This window comes from Phycodurus eques, chromosome 15 (assembly GCF_024500275.1).
Source record: "Phycodurus eques isolate BA_2022a chromosome 15, UOR_Pequ_1.1, whole genome shotgun sequence".
Taxonomy (NCBI): domain Eukaryota; kingdom Metazoa; phylum Chordata; class Actinopteri; order Syngnathiformes; family Syngnathidae; genus Phycodurus; species Phycodurus eques.
In genome coordinates, this window is record NC_084539.1 from 3,445,360 (window position 1) to 3,464,207 (window position 18,848).

The 18,848-nt window shown below is 44.0% G+C and overlaps 1 long non-coding RNA gene across 2 annotated transcripts in view; it reads right to left on the bottom strand.

Annotated features, from left to right (window-relative positions):
* Positions 1-580: 580 nt before the first annotated feature.
* Positions 581-18,848, bottom strand: part of LOC133414181 (uncharacterized) — a 42,285-nt gene continuing 24,017 nt past the window's right edge. For both annotated transcript variants that reach the window (XR_009769958.1, XR_009769959.1), the window contains exons 2-3: positions 1,063-1,187; positions 581-975 (exon numbers count right to left, since the gene is read on the bottom strand). This is a non-coding gene — a long non-coding RNA (uncharacterized LOC133414181). The remainder of the gene's footprint in view (positions 976-1,062; positions 1,188-18,848) is intronic.

Below are 18,848 nucleotides of genomic sequence, written 5' to 3' on the forward strand. Positions count from 1 at the left end.
GAATTGACACAGACAATGCTTGGGAATCCAGTTTCCCGGTGAGGCCTCTTCTAAGCCTATCGGAAGTCATGGGGCCGAACAGCCAGCGTCAAAGCACTCAGTTTCGCTCCAGTACTAGGCCTTTCTTGCCTATATTGTAACCTGACGACGTCTGTCACTTTGGCACGGCTTTTAGGGCTCTTAATTTTGAGCTAGTGGGCTGAAGGTCGACACACCCGATCATTGTGAATCCACCTTTCAGGGGAGGCCTCTCCCAAGCCCCAAGCGGCGAGCGTCAAAACACTCAGTTTCGCTCCAGTAGTATGCGTTGAATATTAAATTGTAACATGACGACCTATATTATTTTGGCAGGACTTTTGGGTGCCTAATCTCAAACTCGTGGGCTGAACAATGGCACACACAATTATTGGGAATTGTTAAGGACGGAATATAATGTCAATGTTCAATAGATCATGGAACCTTCAATCGTCCTTGCATGTTCATTTTCTTTGTCCAAAAAGAGAGGAAAAAAGAAGACACCAACATGCTGAGTCTTAGGATGCATTCAATCAACTGCACACCAGAGTGCAGGTTCACTGAATGACACACCTCGTTTATTTGAGCTAAATCCTTTTATTCACATAGAAGGTTTCGTTATGACTGTTCATCCAAAGATTTTGATATATGTTTAGCAGAAGGTACCTCTGGCCTTGGGTGTTATCAGAAAAGGGGGAGTCACCCTAACACCATCATTCTTCAGTAATCTACCTTCTACATATTCTCATGGATAACAAAACTTAAACATGTATTACCCTGGTGTTTTGGAAACGGAACTTAATTGTTAAATAAAGGAACATAGCTTCATGAGTACAAAATAGAACAATCCAACAGAATCCAGCTTTCAGGGGAGGCCTCCTCCGAATCTCTGGACGGTTGTGGGGCCGAGCGGCGAGCGTCAAAGCACTCAGTTTCGCTCCAGTAGTAGGCCTTTATTGCCTAAATTGTAACATGAGGACTGTCAGGTTCATACAACCTAGAACATTTAATAAACAATAAACAAAGAAGGAAGACAAGAGATGGTACCTTTACTCGCGAGGAGAACGGACAGAGTTGTTCGCAGTTACAATCTCCTACTGCTCTGAGCACACTCTGCTGATCCCTCTCTTTTTATTTTCTGAGGGCGGTTCCCAGTTACACAGCTCTTGCTGCTATAAAGTTGGGGGAGCACATAGCAGCAAAGTGTAAACCATCTTCACCGACAACTTCAACTTACATGATACAAACAAGGTTATATTGCTGAATAAATGCTTTCCTATACGATAAGAGTAAATATGGGATAACTAATGGACATTTATTCTAACATTTCCCTCCTGTTTATCACATATTTGCTCAAATTCTCATATCACCATATTTCAGTCACTTCAGTTAGATTTTGGACTGCAGGATATTTTTTATGAAAACACATACATTTACAATCAGAGGCAATTTTAATCTTTATTCATAGCCACCTGGATCTGGAAACGAATCAGGCAGGTCATAATGCACGTAATTATCATCATCAGTGTCATTATCTTCAGGGTCAAGACCAAGTAAAGGATACATTTGAGCCATTCGGTTCTCCATGGGTAAGTTTGCTGTTATTATCAATCTATTAATGAGAGATCGCAGACAAGGAATACTACAACATCCACACAAGGTCAAAATTGCTTCAAAAACAGCGATTGATCCCAAAATTGACGACACCAGGGTTTTGTATTTTCCAAAAACATTCATCCAAGAGTCCCACATAGAGGTGTCAACACCAGAGTGTTCCCTCATTTTACCATTATGGGTTCGGAGTCCCTCTATGGCCTCTGCGAGACTGCCATCTGTAGCTGTGTTGTTGGGAATGAATGTGCAGCATTGTTCTCCGAACAGAGCACAAACTCCTCCTCTCAGCCAACAACATGTCAACAGCTATCCTGTATTGGAATGCCATAAGTGATGTGGCTGATAGCTGTTCATGTACAGCTACAAAACCACTCTTTGTCCAATTGCCCAAGTTTTGCATGTTGTAATGGATGTAATTGATTATGTCTACGTTTTTGTTAGTTGTACACCACCAACAGATCGACGACTCAAATCCTGCACCTATTTGATCTACTAATTTGTAGTCACTTGAAACACCATGGGGAACACCAACGGCGTCAATGTATGTTGGATCATTTTGGCCCTGCCAGTCTGCTGCTCTTTTCTGACTTCGCCAATGTTCTGGCATGATAGTGGATAAACTAGCTGTTAATTCTTGTACAGACAAAGGATGTGCCGATACCGGTAACAACAAGGTCACTCGGGCACAAAGACCTGTTACATTCTTTGGCAATTTATCAAATAGTCTAGCATCTCCACACCACCACCAGATGTCCCCTCTCGGCTGCGGATTGAAGTAAATTTCTACCACTATTGATACTGTAGGAACCTGAATTTTAAAATCACCTATTACTCTCGAGGTCCTATGTGTGTTCGTTTTCGTGAAAGAGCTACAATAATAATGACGTGTTAAAAGTCAACCAATTTATACCTGACAGAGGAGTCTATACAAAGACATGTTTCCATGTCTGGTGATGCCAGCAATACATCATCGACATAAAGTAAGATTTGACTTCCTCCTGGTGGTTGAAATTTAGCCATACTTGTGCTCATGACTTGGGAATAAATAGTTGGACTTTCACAGTAGCCTTGCGGCAATCAAGTAAAAGTGTATCTTTGTCCTCCAAATGTAAATGCAAACCAAAACTGACTATCCTTATCTATGGGTATAGAAAAGAATGCATTGCTGATATCTACTAAAGTAAAGACTGTATTATCTGGCCTGAGTGTATTCAACAAAGTGTAAGGGTCAGGCACACATGGAGCTCTTTGAATGACTGCATTATTTACCGCTTGTAAGTCTTGCACCTATGGGAGGCACAAGTCAGTGCAAACTGTAGGCCGGTCCCAAGCCCGGATAAATGCAGAGGGTTGCGTCAGGAAGGGCTTCCGGCTTAAAACTTTGCCAAACAAATATGAGCGTTCATCCAAAGAATTCCATACTGGATCAGTCGTGGCCCGGGTTAACAATGTCCGCCACCAGCGCCGTCAGCCTGTAGGGTGCCGTTGGAAATTCAGCTACTGTGGGTCGAAGTCAAAGAAGAAGAAGAGGTGGAAAGCGGGTTCTTCGGCAGAAAGAGAAGAGGAAAGCACAGAGCCTAGAACTGAATGTGGGGACTTTGAATGTTGGGACTATGACAGGAAAATCTCAGGAGTTGGTTGACATGATGATTAGGAGAAAGGTTGATATAGTGTGTGTCCAGGAGACCAGGTGGAAAGGCAGTAAGGCTAGAAGTTTAGGCGCAGGGTTGAAATTATACTACCATGGTGTAGATGGGAAGAGAAATGGAGTTGGGGTTATTTTAAAAGAAGAGTTAGCGAAAAATGTCTTTGAGGTGAAAAGAGTATCAGATCGAGTGATGAGGCAGAAACTTGAAATTGAGGGTTAATTTGTAATCTGGGGCCTTGGGCCCTGCATAGGATATAACTTCTTACACTCCAACAGCACATTCACAATTAATGCGAAAGTTCCGGGCGTCAATCGCATCGCTAAGTGCTATGTGAAAAGCACACAAGCTCGCTGACTCTTCCCAGTTGCTGCAACCCACCCACAGACACGCTCATTGAATAAAATTCGGCCTGCATTCAAGGGCTTACAGAAAGTCTCGACTTTCTCAACTCTAACGCACATAAGACTACTTCAGACAGTCGCACCAGTCCTATGATTAAAATTTTTTTTTAATTATTAATCACGGGAGAAGGGAATGCTTTGTATTGCAATAATGTATATTTACTGACAATGTTCAGCTCATACACAGAATTTACGTAGAAGCGCAGTCACTTCAAAATTCCAACAAGCAGCACCAACTCAACTGTCCCATTTTACCTGACATATACTGACTGACGTGAAGATTAAGCCTCTTCAGGATTTAGCACATTCGTCATCCAGCGGGTGCCTCTTTGGATGGCCATGGATAGAGCTTGTGCTATTGTCGTATTTGAGGGTGACTGTGTCTACCAATCTAATTTTTTTCTAAAATATAAACACAAACTTGAGGCACTGCTGCTAGTTTCCTGAGAGGACCCTTCCCCTCCTCACCCGCTGCCTTCCAGTCGTCCACGTTGTTAATGCAAATTGAAAAACCACGTGATTTGCGATTACCGTAATTTCTCGTGTATAATGTGTATTTATTTTTCCCCAAAATATTGTCAAAGGTCACTAGTGCGCTTAATACATAGGTATAGGGGCAAATGGAAAAAAACTTTCACATTTTATAAATGTATGCCGCCATCTAGTGGTTATGAAAAAGCTGTACACTTTCATTCTAATATGCCACCGCCGCCTAGTGGTTATAGAAAACGTGTAGCCTACACTTTCATCCCAATATGACAGGGGTACTTATGACTTCATATATGTACAGTTGTGCTCGTAAGTTTACATACCCTGGCAGAATGTTTGAAATATTTTTTTTTTTTTAATATGACTGATGACAACCATCATTAATTTCTTTATGGTTATGTGTTGATTAATGATAATGCTTTTATGAAATGCTTGACCGTTTAATTTGAATCCCATTAAAATAAAATTAAATGTGTTTTGCCTGGTCCTTCATGTTTTCTTGAAATAATTGTACCCATCTTACAAATTGTGCCTGGGTAATAAAATATATGAGCACAACTGTGTGTTTTCTAATTTAATAAACAAAAGTAAGGCTGTGAATTTCAAATTAAGACCAATTTTAAAAAAATATTACGTGGTCAAATAAAGTGCTTAACTTCAGAATAATTCTTTAAGAAAATTAACAAAATACAGATAATTCATGTTTTGATCATATGGGTAGATGCAAAAAAATTTATTGTAAAAATGCATTATACATAGGTAGAAGGGTTTTCCAGAATTTTGAGGTCAACTTTGGGGGTACGTATTATACATGGGTGCGCATTATACATGAGAAAAAAACAGTAATTGACGTCACTCTCCAACCATCGTTGCAGGGTAGTAAAGTCGACACGTCGAATAATGAAACAACTGGTTCAACCCTCACAGCATTGTTGCTAATTATTATTGTTGTCCATCTATCCATCCATTTTCTGAGCCGCTTCTCCTCACTAGGGTCGCGGGCGTGCTGGAGCCTATCCCAGCTATCTTTGGGCAGGAGGCGGGGTACAACCTGAACTGGTTGCCAGCTAATCGCAGGGCACTATTATTGTTGTTTTATTTTCATTATTTAAATAATGTTTTGATGAATCAGAAATATATATTTGCTGTTCTGCCTATACCAGCAGTGGATAGTGACAGGCCCAGCAATTAAATTCATTAAATTCTATTCCATTGGAGAGCAAAAGTTACAATAATCCACCTGTTGCAATTCATACAATACAACAAGTTCCCTCAAAGGTTCCATGAACACATTTGAAGAGACTTGGGCACCTCTTATGAGTCATATTGAGTCTTTGACGAATCTACCTGATGGTGACAACTGAGCCCCCCTTTCCCCCCTAATCTTTATTTACATCCATCCATTTTCTGTACCGCTTATCCTCACTAGGGTCGCGGGCGTGCTGGAGCCTATCCCAGCTATCTTCGGGCGAGATGTGGGGTACACCCTGAACTAGTCACGAGCCAATCGCAGGGCACATATAAACTAACAACCATCCGCGCGCACATTCACACCATGGGCAATTTGGAGTCTTCAATCAATCTACCATGCATGTTTTTGGGATGTGGGAGGAAACCGGAGTGCCCGGAGAAAACCCACGCAGACACGAGGAGAACATACAAACTCCACACAAGCGGGGCTGGGATTTGAATCCCGGTGCTCAGAACTGTGAGGCAGATGCTCTAACTAGTCGTCCACCATGCCGCCTCATTTTTATTTATTTGTTTTAAATGTATTTATTTTTATTTGTAATTATTATTTATTTCAGTTACTATTATTTTTCTTTTCATTTTTACGTTTTGTTCTCATTATTTGTTTATTATTTGTTTTTTTTATTTGTCTCTCTCTCTCTCTCTCGAGGATTTTGGTTAGGTTATTGGTAGCGATGTCGTGTGGAACAATCTACATTAGGGGTCTCCAACGTGGTGCCCGCGGGCCCGCAAGGACCATATGCATAGCCCTCAAGCCTGTTTTGAAAAAATAGCTCTCCGGTGATGTGACATTGTTATTTCTAGGAATGTTGTAGAAGTGATCATTTGAAAATGTAACTACTTGCAGAGCTCTGTATAAATAAAGTGGTGCATTTGATATTTATGTTTCTAAATTATTTTGAGTTCAATAACAGTATCAATGGCTACAGATAACAGCATGTCATTAATTACTGTACCGATTTACTGTATGTTTCTGCCAATGGGTGCTCAATACCCATGGAATTTTGATTGTCATGCAGGACATGAAATTTCCTGGGTATTGAGCACCCAGGGTCACACTGACTGGTCGTACCTGAGAGTACAGTAATGACTGTCACAATGTGGCAGCCACTCTGACGTATCGAGGGAGGGGTGCGGACATGGGCACGGCGATGCCCGAGCTGCTCCGGAAGTGTTTCGAGAGCTTGCTCGCTTTTGGTGGCTCTTGGCTTATTGAGGAAGTGTTGTGGCATAAATGAAAGTGACGTGATAGCTGTCGCACCTTCAACATCTCGAATAAACAAATAAACAATGATCCCAAAGGGTGTGTGTGAAAATTATCAATGCTGTGAAAATTATCCTCTCGCCATTCTTTGAAAACTGCATTTACAAAATCTCTTGATCTTAAACTCTTCTTAGTGCGAGACAGAGAGAGAGCGAGCGAGAGAGAGAGAGAGAGAAATCCAGACAGTCAATTGACAGAGAACACTTTTGAGACATAAAGACATTGAGAAAAACAGTCACTGAGCAATAAAGGGTTGCTAGTTATCTGTTAATGCCGGTACAATTTTTTATTTTTTTTTGACAATTGTGCAAAAAGATGCAGAGTCCTCAAGCACTTAGAGCAGTTTGAATGACTAATCTCGCAATAGTCCGGTGCAATGACCATTGTGCAAAGGGCGCCGAGACTTCAAGGAGTGTATGCAGTTTAAAGTGACGAGTAGCGCGATAATCTGGGACAATGTTGATTGTGCAAATGTTACAGATACTCCTCAATCAGTGTGAAAATGGGGCAGATGCTACTCTGGCATGAGTGGCCAGTATTGGCCAACAACAGATATGCAAATAGTGCAGCGTGGCGAGACTCCTACAGTTAATGCACGAGTAATGTATAATTGGCCCGACAGAAATGTGACAACAAACTCATACAAAAGAAATTGGCAGGAAGTTGCAATGGGATTGTAAATTAGCTGTTTAAGAAGTTGATTGCAAGAGGGAAGAAGCTGTTGGAATGTCTGCTAGTTCTAGTTTGCATTGATCGGTAGCGCCTATCTGAGGGAAAGAGCCGGAAGAGCCGGTGACCGGGATGTGGAGGGTCCGAGAGGATTTTGCACGCTCTTGTCTTAGTTCTGGCAGCGTGCAAGTCCTCAAGGGTGGGTATGGGTGTACCGACAATCCTTTCAGCAGTTTTGATTGTCCGTTGCAGTCGGAGTTTGTCCTTTTTGTAGCACCACCAAATCAGACTGTGATGGAAGAACACAGGACTGATTCGATGACCGCTGTGTAGAACTGCCTCAGCAGCTCCTGTGGCAGGCCGTGCTTTCTCAGAAGCCGCAGGAAGTACATCCTCTGCTGGGCCTTTTTGAGGACGGAGTTGATGTTGGTCTCCCACTTCAGGTCCTGAGACGCTGTAATTCCCAGGAACTTGAAGGTCTCGAAGGTTGACACAAGGCAACTGGACAGCGTGATGGGCAGCTGCATCATCCGCACACCTGTTTGCTCGGTAGGCAAACTGCAGGGGGTCCAGCAGGGGACCTGTGACGCTCTTGAGGTGGTCCAGCACGAGACGTTCAAAGGACTTCATGACCACAGATGTCAGGGCGACAGGCCTGGAGTCATTCAGACCTGAGATTGTAATTTTCTTGGGGACTGGGATGATGGTTGAGCGTTTGAAACAGGATGTTACTTCGCACCGTTCCAGAGATCTTTTGAAGATCTTTTGAAAACTGGAGCGAGCTGGTCCGCGTAGACTTTGAGGCAGGATGGGGACACAATTTAGCATAATTAAAGAATGCATTTTCTGTAGAAATTCCAAATGAATGCTGAACATCTGTCACCAAACTGAAACACTGTACTGTGGAAATGACTAAATTGTTGAAATATAGAATCTGAAACTTGAGGTTGCAACTTCAAGTTTCATGGGGTGGTTCAAATCGGTGAAGAAATGTGTACAAAGGAGCTTAATGCAGTATTTAAAATATCTCACTAACAAGTAAACAGGTACCAGACTATCCCTATACAGCTGAATGGTTGCATGATAACAGATAATTAGTAATACCAATCTGAAATCAGATGTAATTTTCAGACACGAATCTGAAATCAGATGTAATTGCAGACACGTACAGTATGTAAAGGTCCTTGATTATGAAATGATCAAGAATGCTACACTGGCATAGTTTACAGTAGCTTTGCTTTTTGTAAAATAATAATAACAACAGGAACATGTGGCAATATGGAATATGGTGATTTGGAAACATACCTGTAGATCAAAAATCTGGAAAATCTACTTCTGTATGTGATAAGTGTGCTCGTTAATTACTTTAATTTTATTTTTCTGTGGTTTTTCGGTCAACTATAGATGCTGCAAGAATTTTTAATGATGCACAAACTTGAGGATGTGATCCAGACACTTGAAGATGAAAATGTAACCCACTACAACTGCTGTCTCTGCTTCCCATGTGTGTCTCTGTTGTGTATGTTTTATTCCAAAGAAAAGATAAGATAGATATTGACAGAAATGTTTTTTCAAACTTTTTCATTGGATAATAGACATAATGCAGAAAAACAGATTTATTTTTTTCAATATATTCTTCCAGACTTTTAGCCACTCAGGTATGCACAAACAAAAAATGGTTTTATTTTCAAATACATTTTTTGATTAAAAAAAAAAAAAAGGGTTTACACAACAATTTGAAATAAAAATCAATCATCTCAAGTTGAGAAAAGATCTGCATCATTATCAAAAGTAAATTGATAATGAAATTATGTAAACACAGGTATCTATTTACACCTCCTAATTTCAAATGAATATTCATCAACATTCTAGATTGTGCATTTAATGTCGATCCATCCCTTTTCCATATCGCTTATCCTCACTAGGGTCACGGGCGTGCGGGGTATCCCAGCTATCTTCGGCCGAGAGGGGGGGTACACCCTGAACTGGTCGCCAGGCAATCGCAGGGCACATATAAACAAACAACCAGTCGCCCACACATTCACACCTACGGGCAATTTAGAGTTTCTAATTAACCTACAATGCATGTTTTTGGGATGTGGGAGGAAACCGGAGTACCCGGAGAAACCCCACGCAGGCACAGGGAGAACATGCAAACTCCACAAAAGCGAGGCCGGATTTGAACCCGGGTCCTCAGAAATGTGCGGCGGATATGCTAACCAGTCGTCCACCATTCCACCACATCAAATTTCAAATTTACAAATTACTGTTTGAACAGAGCACGTTTACTCTAAATTTGGAACATTCGGAACAATAACTGTCCGGGTGGCAGTCCTTTCCTGGCAAAGCAGTTTTTGCTTTTATACTTTATTTTGCCTCAGTTTTTTGTTTTTATTTATATAATAAAGCCACTTTATTTTACTTGTTTGTCTTTTTCCTTTTTTGGACAAAAATACAATTCAGAAATACGTAAACCAGGTTTATTTCCATATTTCTCTGCAATGCATAAAATGTTTTAGGTTTGGTCACCTGCTAAATGCAGTCCAACAATTTACAGTGTTGCTATTCCAAAAGTGATGCTTCATTGACTCACAATACAATACAAACGATAAAATACAATACAGGTATACTGTATCATGGATAAAATATAAAAGCAGACACAATATTCATTATAATATGCATATGAATTGATGACATTGCATACACAATTTTGTTGCTGCTGAAGTAATATTGCAGGAAGTTTGCTCAAAAGCAGGTGTAGGTGGCTCTTAAAAGAGCCGTTTTGGATGTGTAATGTGTACTTGCCATGGGATATTTCCCTCAGCTTAGAAGAAGTATGTGAAGGCCTCCCTAACCCTGACAGCCTCTCTTGATGAGTTGTTGGCAGCAACTCTTCCCAGACCTGGCATTGGTTCTACCTCTTCAACCGGGATGCTTCCAGCAGATGTCTGGGTTTTCCGCAGGAAGTTGTGGAGAATACAGGTGGCCTTCACACACTTCTCTGCTACTTGGTGATGAACCTTGTTGGCACATCTATACATCCTCCACTGGGCAGAGAGAATCCCGAAGGCATTCTTCATTATCAGCCGAGCTCGGGAGAGACGGTAATTAAACATCCATCGCTTGGGCAGAAGGATGAGTCCGGGGAATGGCCTCATCAGATTTCTCTGATGTAGAAAGGCCTCATCAGCGATGGAGGGTGTCAGAGCGCAGCGCTTAACCAAAAACTGAGTTCGCCAGAATCCCACCATCACTGGCTCTTCCATAGTCCCCGACATCTATGACCCTGAAACATTTTTCAGCAACCACAACTACCAAGAGAACAAGGAAGTATGTTCCCTTGTAGTTGTAGAACTATGATCACGAGTTGGCGGGGGCTTTGAGGACCATATGCTTTCCATCCAGAGCACCATAGCAGTGAGGGAAATTCCACTGCTCCACAAACCTCTCTGCAATTGACCTCCACTCTTGTCCACTAGACACTCCCAAATTCCTGTTGCCACATCAGGGATAATCATGGATAAGGTGGACAGCCCAACACGGAAACTGACATGTTACATGTTTTTTTTGTTTTGTTTTGTTAACACAATATTCTCAAGGCAGGACAGCATGTGTTGCCTGGATGAGTTTTGATGAGATTAAATGTTTCAACTGTATTTAAAATTTTTTTTATTAGGAATGTAATATTTCAAACAAAGGTCGTTAAATCTTAATAAAGCGCCTTGAACATATAATTCTCCAATTTTCTGCACCCCCCTGTCAGCCCAAACCTTAAAACCACCTGGCCAGGAATGAACTGTGCATTCCCCAAAATAAGTTAAAATTGAGATATACGGGTTGTATCACCAATATGATTGTGAGCTTTAAACCATATATCAATAGTATTTTTAAGGAATGGATTTGTTGTTTTTTTCGTTAAGGTTTTAAAATCTGCTGATCAGAGATATCAGCTTAGTGTCAGCTTGGATATTTGATGCCTGTTCCATACGTTCTCATGCAGGAGGGGATTATGCGACAAAGTAAAACATACTGGAGTGCTGGCCCAGTAATACCACTGTAAACTGGGCATCTGTAATTCACTCCTATCATAAAACAGGTATTGTACATTAACCCAAGCCTAAATCTAGGTTTTGATTCCAAATAAACCTACTGAATACATTAAATATTTTCTTAAAATTAAAAAGAAAAAAGATTTTGACAATGGTCACCAGTGATTGTGTTGAGATCAGAGCATAGTCACGGAAGTAGTTAAACTAAATAAAGATATACATTTCGGTAAGATAGTCATCTTAAGTAGGTTGATCCTGCCAATCATTGATATTGCCAATGTGGTCCATTTTTAAAGCAAGTTTTGTACCTCTCTTATCAACAGGTCATCTAAATAATTTTCTTAAAGCTAAAGGAAAGGGGGGGGGGGGGGGAATTGAGGCAAAAATATGTATGTAAGTATGTGCCCCCACAACACTAAACACGGTATTCTGATTAATATTGTGTTTGTGGAATAAGAGTTAAACAGATAAATTCATAAATTTTCACCTCTTCTAGGAAGAGGGCATGCTCGGTAATATCGCCCTCTGCTGTCAACTGAAATCAACGTCACAGGTGCCCTCTCGAACCTCACCTGGAAATCAAGATATCAGGCTCCCCCTAAATGCTGCGATAACTAGAAGAACTATGGGTTGATTACAAGATGATTTGGACAATATTCGAGGAAGTTAGGGTTGAAACCATCATGTAATCAACCTCTGCCTCCAGTCAGAACGTCGAAGTCAAGCCAGCCGCAACAAGATTGTTCAAATTAAGCATCACGCCCATGCCGGAGGTCACCAGCCCAACACGGAGGAGAACTGCCAACTTCAAAATAAAAGCCCACCGTGAGACATTAAGGGAAAATTCCAATTCTACCCCTAGCCCTTAATCCTTCGTCTTAGCCCTTGGTTTTGTGCATGCACAAGAACAAAGGGGTATCCTATTTTGTAGGGGAAGGGCGAAGACGAAGGGATGTATAGCTCTTGAAACCAAGTGTGGTTGGCGAGCTCACTTAAAAGCGAGGGGTAGTGAATCCGGTGAAGGCGAAGAGCTTGCTTACAAGACGGCGGAACGGACAAGGAAGTACATAAACGTAAGTGAGCATAATTAGTAATATTCATACTAATGACAGTCGTTTTTAATAAACGTAAATATCATTCATATTTTGAACTGTTGGTTAAGCGGCTCATTATGACGAGCTCGAGTATCGCTAGTCTACCGTCAGACTACAGTAACAAATTCACAGCAAACATACTTCACCACAATGTACTGCATTTTATGAATGATTAGAAATAATTATTAGAAAGTTAAGTAATTATTAGAAAGTTAAGTCAAATTCAGAAGCTACGTAGTTAATGTAGCATTGCTAATGCGAAGAAGGTCCCCGCCTGTGTGGAGTTTGCATGTTCTCCCCGTGCCTGCGTGGGTTTTCTCCGGGCACTCCGGTTTCCTCCCACATCCCAAAAACATGCATTAATTGGAGACTCTAAATTGCCCGTAGGCATGACTGTGAGTGCGAATGGTTGTTTGTTTCTGTGCGCCCTGCGATTGGCTGGCAACCAGTTCAGGGTGTACCCTGCCTCCTGCCCGATGACAGCTGGGATAGGCTCCAGCACGCCCGCGACCCTAGTGAGAAGCAGCTCAGAAAATGGATGGACGATTCTGAGTATACCGTGACGTTTGCTTTCCATGGAGTTAAACTGTAGCATCATCACTTAACTCATGTAATGCAGTATTTCATCGGCGTGATGCCGTTAGCTGTGATCCCTGTGAAGATCCTCGTCTGACATTGGGTTTACTAAACACACATGATGTCAATTTAATAAATAACTGGAGGTCTTTTCCTCCACAGGGAGTCAACAAGGCAAGTCTTCTACAACAGCACATAACACTACAGAATGACAAACTCAGTGCCAGATTGACAGTGGATATTCCTGTGACAGTGACAATAAAGTTATTTTCTAATGTATTCTGAGATGTGAAAAAAAGATATTTTCTTTTTTGTGTGTGTTTAAAAATGGTTGTGTGTTTTGTGATGGTTGTTGTTGGTGAAATTTATTGGCCAATTTTAGGCGAGAAAGTTTGTCAAAATGCCCCTTCTATAAAAATTTGTTTTTAGACTAGATAAAGATGAAACATAAAAATGTATGCACCCTGTCACGTGTAGGAAACATTTATGATAATTTTAAAATACCAGTCACCTTTAAATACATGCAAATCTGTCGCCTTTCGCCAAAATTCTTTTGAACTGAAAATTGGCCATTTACGTGAGTCGTATAGAGCTGATGAGTTTTTCCTCGGGGCGTTACCGTCACCGTCGTCATGGGCTGTTTTGTCCTCCTTGAACACTGGCAGCTAGATCCATTCCACACATCCACCATCCACACACAGATGTAATTGTGAATATTATCCTGCCGCGTACTAATATGCAAGCGCATTTACCTAAGGTTGCACCTGTGCGCTCGGGACCTGGTTTGGATAAGTCACAGGTGTAACGGACAGACGGGCAACCAGGGGCAACCAGATGACACCAACCCCCCCAACCTCTGATGGTTCTGCCCCCCCACCCCCCACCCCTCCGCTGAGACAGACAAGGATGCCAAATTTATCTCACCCGGACATTAAACTAATGAACAGTTCCCCGAGAAACCTGGGCTTCCAGTCATCAAAGACCCCCGGTGGTGCGCAGGCCCAAGATGCCGACCAAAAATTTTAAAACCCGCTGGTCAGAGTAATTTCAAAAGAAAGTTCAAAGAACCATTTGCTCCTTTGAAATACAATTGATGGAGCACAGGCCCTCTGGAAAAATTGATGGAACTCAGGACCTCTGGGACAAAGGATGGAACACAATCAGAATCAGTATCAGAATCAGAATCATCTTTATTTGCCATCCATCCATCCATTTTCTGAGCCGCTTCTCCTCACGAGGGTCGCGGGCGTGCTGGAGCCTATCCCAGCTGTCATCGGGCAGGAGGCGGGGTACAGCCAGAACTGGTTGCCAGCCAATCGCAGTTTATTTGCCAAGTATGTCCAAAAAACACACAAGGAATTTGTCTCCGGTAGTTGGAGCCGCTCTAGTACGACAACAGAACACTTTTGAGACATAAATACATTGACAAAAAAAAAAAACAGTCACTGAGCAGTAAAGGGTTGCTAGTTATCTGGTAATGCCAGTACATGCGATGCCGGAGCTGCTCCGGAAGTGTTTCGAGAGCTTGCTCGCTATTGGTGGCTCTTGGCTTATTGAGGAAGTGTTGTGGCATAAATGAAAGTGACGTAATAGCTGTCTCACCTTCAACATCTCGAATAAACAAATAAACAATGATCCCAAAGGCAATGCTGTGAAAATTATCATCTTGCCATTCTTTGAAAACTGCATTTACAAAATCTCTTGATCTTAAACTCTTCTTAGAGCAAGAGAGAGAGAGAGAGAGAGAGAGAGAGAGAGAGAGAGAGAGAGAGAGCAATAAAGGGTTGCTAGTTATCTGTTAATGCCGGTACAATTTTTTTTTTTTTTGGCAATTGTGCAAAAAGATGCAGAGTCCTCTAGCACTTAGAGCAGTTCGAATGACTAATATTGCAATGCCCATTGTGCAAAGGGCGCCGAGACTACAAGGAGTGTATGTGGTTTAAAGTGACGAGTAGTGCGATAATCTGGGACAATGTTGGTTGTGCAAATGTTGCAGATACTCCTCAATCAGTGTGCAAATGGAGCAGATGCTACTCTGGCATGGGTGGCCAGTATTGGTAAACAACAGATATGCAAATAGTGCAGCGTGGCGAGACAACTACAGTGAGTGCACGAGTAATGTATAATTGGCCCCACAGAAATGTGACAACAAACTCAAGTCAAAAAATTGCCAGCATGTTGCAATAGAATTGTAGGTTAGCTGTTAAAGAAGTTGATTGCAAGAGGGAAGAAGCTGTTGGAATGTCTGCTAGTTCTAGTTTGCATTGATCGGTAGCGCCTACGTGAGGGAAGGTGCTGGTGACCGGGATGCGGGGGGTCCGAGAGGATTTTGCACGCTCTTAGTTCTGGCGGCGTGCAAGTCCTCAAGGGTGGGTAGGGGGGGTACCGACAATCCTTTCAGCAGTTTGATTGTCCGTTGCAGTCGGAGTTTGCAAGCAACACCCTTGGCGGTGGAGAGTTACTGCCACCCGCAAGCTGTGCCACGGAGTTCACCGAATTTGAATGTTGTGTGATATTTTATGAACTGTGCGGTCCCAGTATAAATCATGACACCAATGTCACGAATGATTGTTTGCCACAGGTCTGATGTCAAATCCGTTTGTCAACTGAATCAGGTGAGATGTTTCACCCCACACAACACAAATGCCACATCGCAAAAATTAAATGCTCTCAGCCACCACATAAAATTGAAACACTCATTGCATACATTAACCAGATTGTGTGCGTGATCGATTTCTTTAGTTTAGATCCAATAATATTTTATTCCCACCAGTTTAAAACCACAAATAATCCATAACCCCCATAATCCACCCTCCCGGGCTGCGCCGAAAACGCGGACCACAGATGCATTTGGGATTTCATTATTACCAACTTTGAAGTTGGTAATAATGAAATATGAAGTGAAACAGACAATGATTTAAATAAATTTTCCAGAATAAGAGTGCTTAAAGGGGAGGATGCTATTCATGTGGCACAGCTTGAAGCTGGAATCAGGTGCAGGTGGAGATGGACCTGGCTCAAGTTGGAGGCCAAAACAAAAAAGCAAAGAAATAAGGCACATTTAATTTAAATCTGAAATTTGTCCTAGGATCCTCGGAGCTAAGTTGTCTGGGGCTTTATGCCCCTTGCAGGGTTACACATGACAAACAGGTCCTAGGTGAGGGGCCAGACAAAGCAGGGCACAAAGACCCCTTATGATGACGACAAACGATGGACTTGGTTTTCCCTTGCCCAGATGCGGGTCACCGGGGCCACCCTCTGGAGGTGGGGCTCGAAGGCTGCACCCATGGGGCCCGGCCGGGCACAGCCCGAAAAGGTAATGTGGGTCCCCCTTCCCATGGGCTCACCACCTGTGGCAGGGGCCATACGGGTCAGGTGCAGTGCGAGCTGGGTGGTGGCCGAAGGAAGGGACCTTGGCGATCCGATTCCCAGGTCCAGAAGCTGGCTCGAGAGACATGGAATGTCACTTGTCTGGCAGGGAAGGAGCCCGAACTGGTGTGTGAGATTGAGAAGTTCCGACTAGATATTGTCGGACTTGCCTCCACACACAGCTTGGGTTCTGGTACCAGTCCTCTCGAGAGGGCTTGCACGCTCTTCCACTCTGGAGTTGCCCAAGGTGAGAGGCGCCGAGCAGGTGTGGGTGTACCTATTGCCCCCCGGCTCGGCGCCTGTACGTTGGGGTTCACCCCGGTGGATGAGAGGGTAGCCTCCCTCCGCCTTCAGGTGGGGGGACGGGTCCTGACTGTTGTTTGTGCCTATGCACCAAACAGCAATTCAGAGTACCCACCCTGAGTCCTTGGTGCTGGAGAGCATTCTCGCTGGGGACTCCATCGTTCTGCTGGGGGACTTCAATGCTCATGTGGGCAATGACAGTGAGACCTGGAAGGGCGTGATTGGGAGGAACGGCCCTCCCGATCAGAACCCGAGGGGTGTTCTGTTGTTGGACTTCTGTGCTCATCACGGATTGTCCATAACGAATACCATGTTCAAGCATAAGGGTGTCCACACGTGCACTTGGCACCAGAACACCCTAGGTCGCAATTCGATGATCGACTTTGTGGTCGTGTCATCGGACTTGCTGCCGCATGTCTTGGACACTCGGGTGAAGAGAGGGGCGGAGCTGTCAACTGGTGGGGGAAGATGCCGGTCCGACGTGGCAGGCCCAAACGTATTGTGAGGGTCTGCTGGGAACGTCTGGCAGAATCCCCTGTCAGTAGGAGTTTCAACTCCCACCTCTGACAGAACTTTGCTCATGATCCGGGGGAGGCGAGGGACATCGAGTCCGAGTGGACAATGTTCCACGCCTCCATTGCTGAGGCGGCCGACCGGAACTGTTGCCGTCAGGTGGTCGGTGCGTGTCGTGGCGGCAATCCCCGAACCCGTTGGTGGAAACCAATGGTGAGGGATGCCGTCAAGCTGAAGAAGGAATCCTATCTGGCTTTTTTGGCCTGTGGGACTCCTGAGGCAGCTGATGGGTACCGGCTGGCCAAGCGGAATGCAGCTTTGGTGGTCACTGAAGCAAAAACTCATGGTATGGGAGGAGTTCGGTGAGGCCAGGGAGAAAGATTTCCGACCGGCTTTGATGAAATTCTGGTCCACCATCCGGCGTCTCAGGAGAAAAGCAGTGCACCACCAACACTGTGTATAGTGGGGATGGGGCGCTGCTTACCTCGACTCGGGACGTTGTGAGTCAGTGGGGAGAATACTTCGAAGACCTCCTCAATTCCACCGACACGGCTTCCCATGAGGAAGCAGAGTCTGGGTTCTCTGAGGCAGGCTGTCCTATCTCTGGGGTTGAGGTCACCTCAGTGGTTAAAAAGCTCGTCGGTGGCAAGGCCCCGGGGGTGGATGAGATTCGCCCAGAGTTCCTAAAGACTCTGGATATTGTGGGGCTGTCCTGGTTGACACGCCTCTGCAACATCGCATGGACATCGGGGACAGTGCCTCTGGATTAGCAGACTGGGCTGGTGGTCCCCCGGAGGGTGTGTTCCAACTACAGGGGTATCACACTCCTCAGCCTCCCTGGTAAGGTCTATTCAGGGGTGCTGGAGTGGAGGGTCCATATGGAAGTCGAATCTCAGATTCGGGAGGAGCAGTGTGGTTTTCGCCCTGGCCATGGAACAGTGGACCAACTCTACACCCTCGGCAGGGTCCTCGAGGGTGCATGGGAGTTCGCACAACCAGTCTACATGTGATTTGTGGACTTGGAGAAGGTGTTCGACCATGTCCCTCTGGGAGTCCTGTTGGGGGTGCTTTGGGAGTATGGGGTACCGAACCCCCTGATACGGGCTGTTCCATCCCTGTATGACCGGAGTCAGAGTTTGGTCCGCATATACAGCAGTAAGTCGGACTCGTTCCCGGTGACGGTTGGACTCCGCCAAGGCTGCCCTTTGTCACCGATTGTGTTCATAACTTTTATGGACAGAATTTCAAGGTGCAGCCGAGGAGTAGAGGGGGTCCGGTTTGGTGGCCTCAGTATTGCATCTCTGCTTTTTGCAGAGTATGTGGTTCTGTTGGCTTCATCAAGCCGTGATCGCCAACTCTCACTGGAGCAGTTTGCAGCCAAGTCTGAAGCGGCTGGGATGAGAATCAGCACTTCCAAATCTGAGACCATGGTCCCCAGTCGGAAAAGTGTGGCGTGCCATCTCCAGGTCAGGGACGAGATCCCGCTCCAAGTGGAGGAGTTCAAGTATCTTGGGATCTTGGAACGGGAGATCGACAGGCGGATCGGTGCAGCGTCTGCAGTGATGCTTTGTATCGGTCCGTTGTGGTAAAGA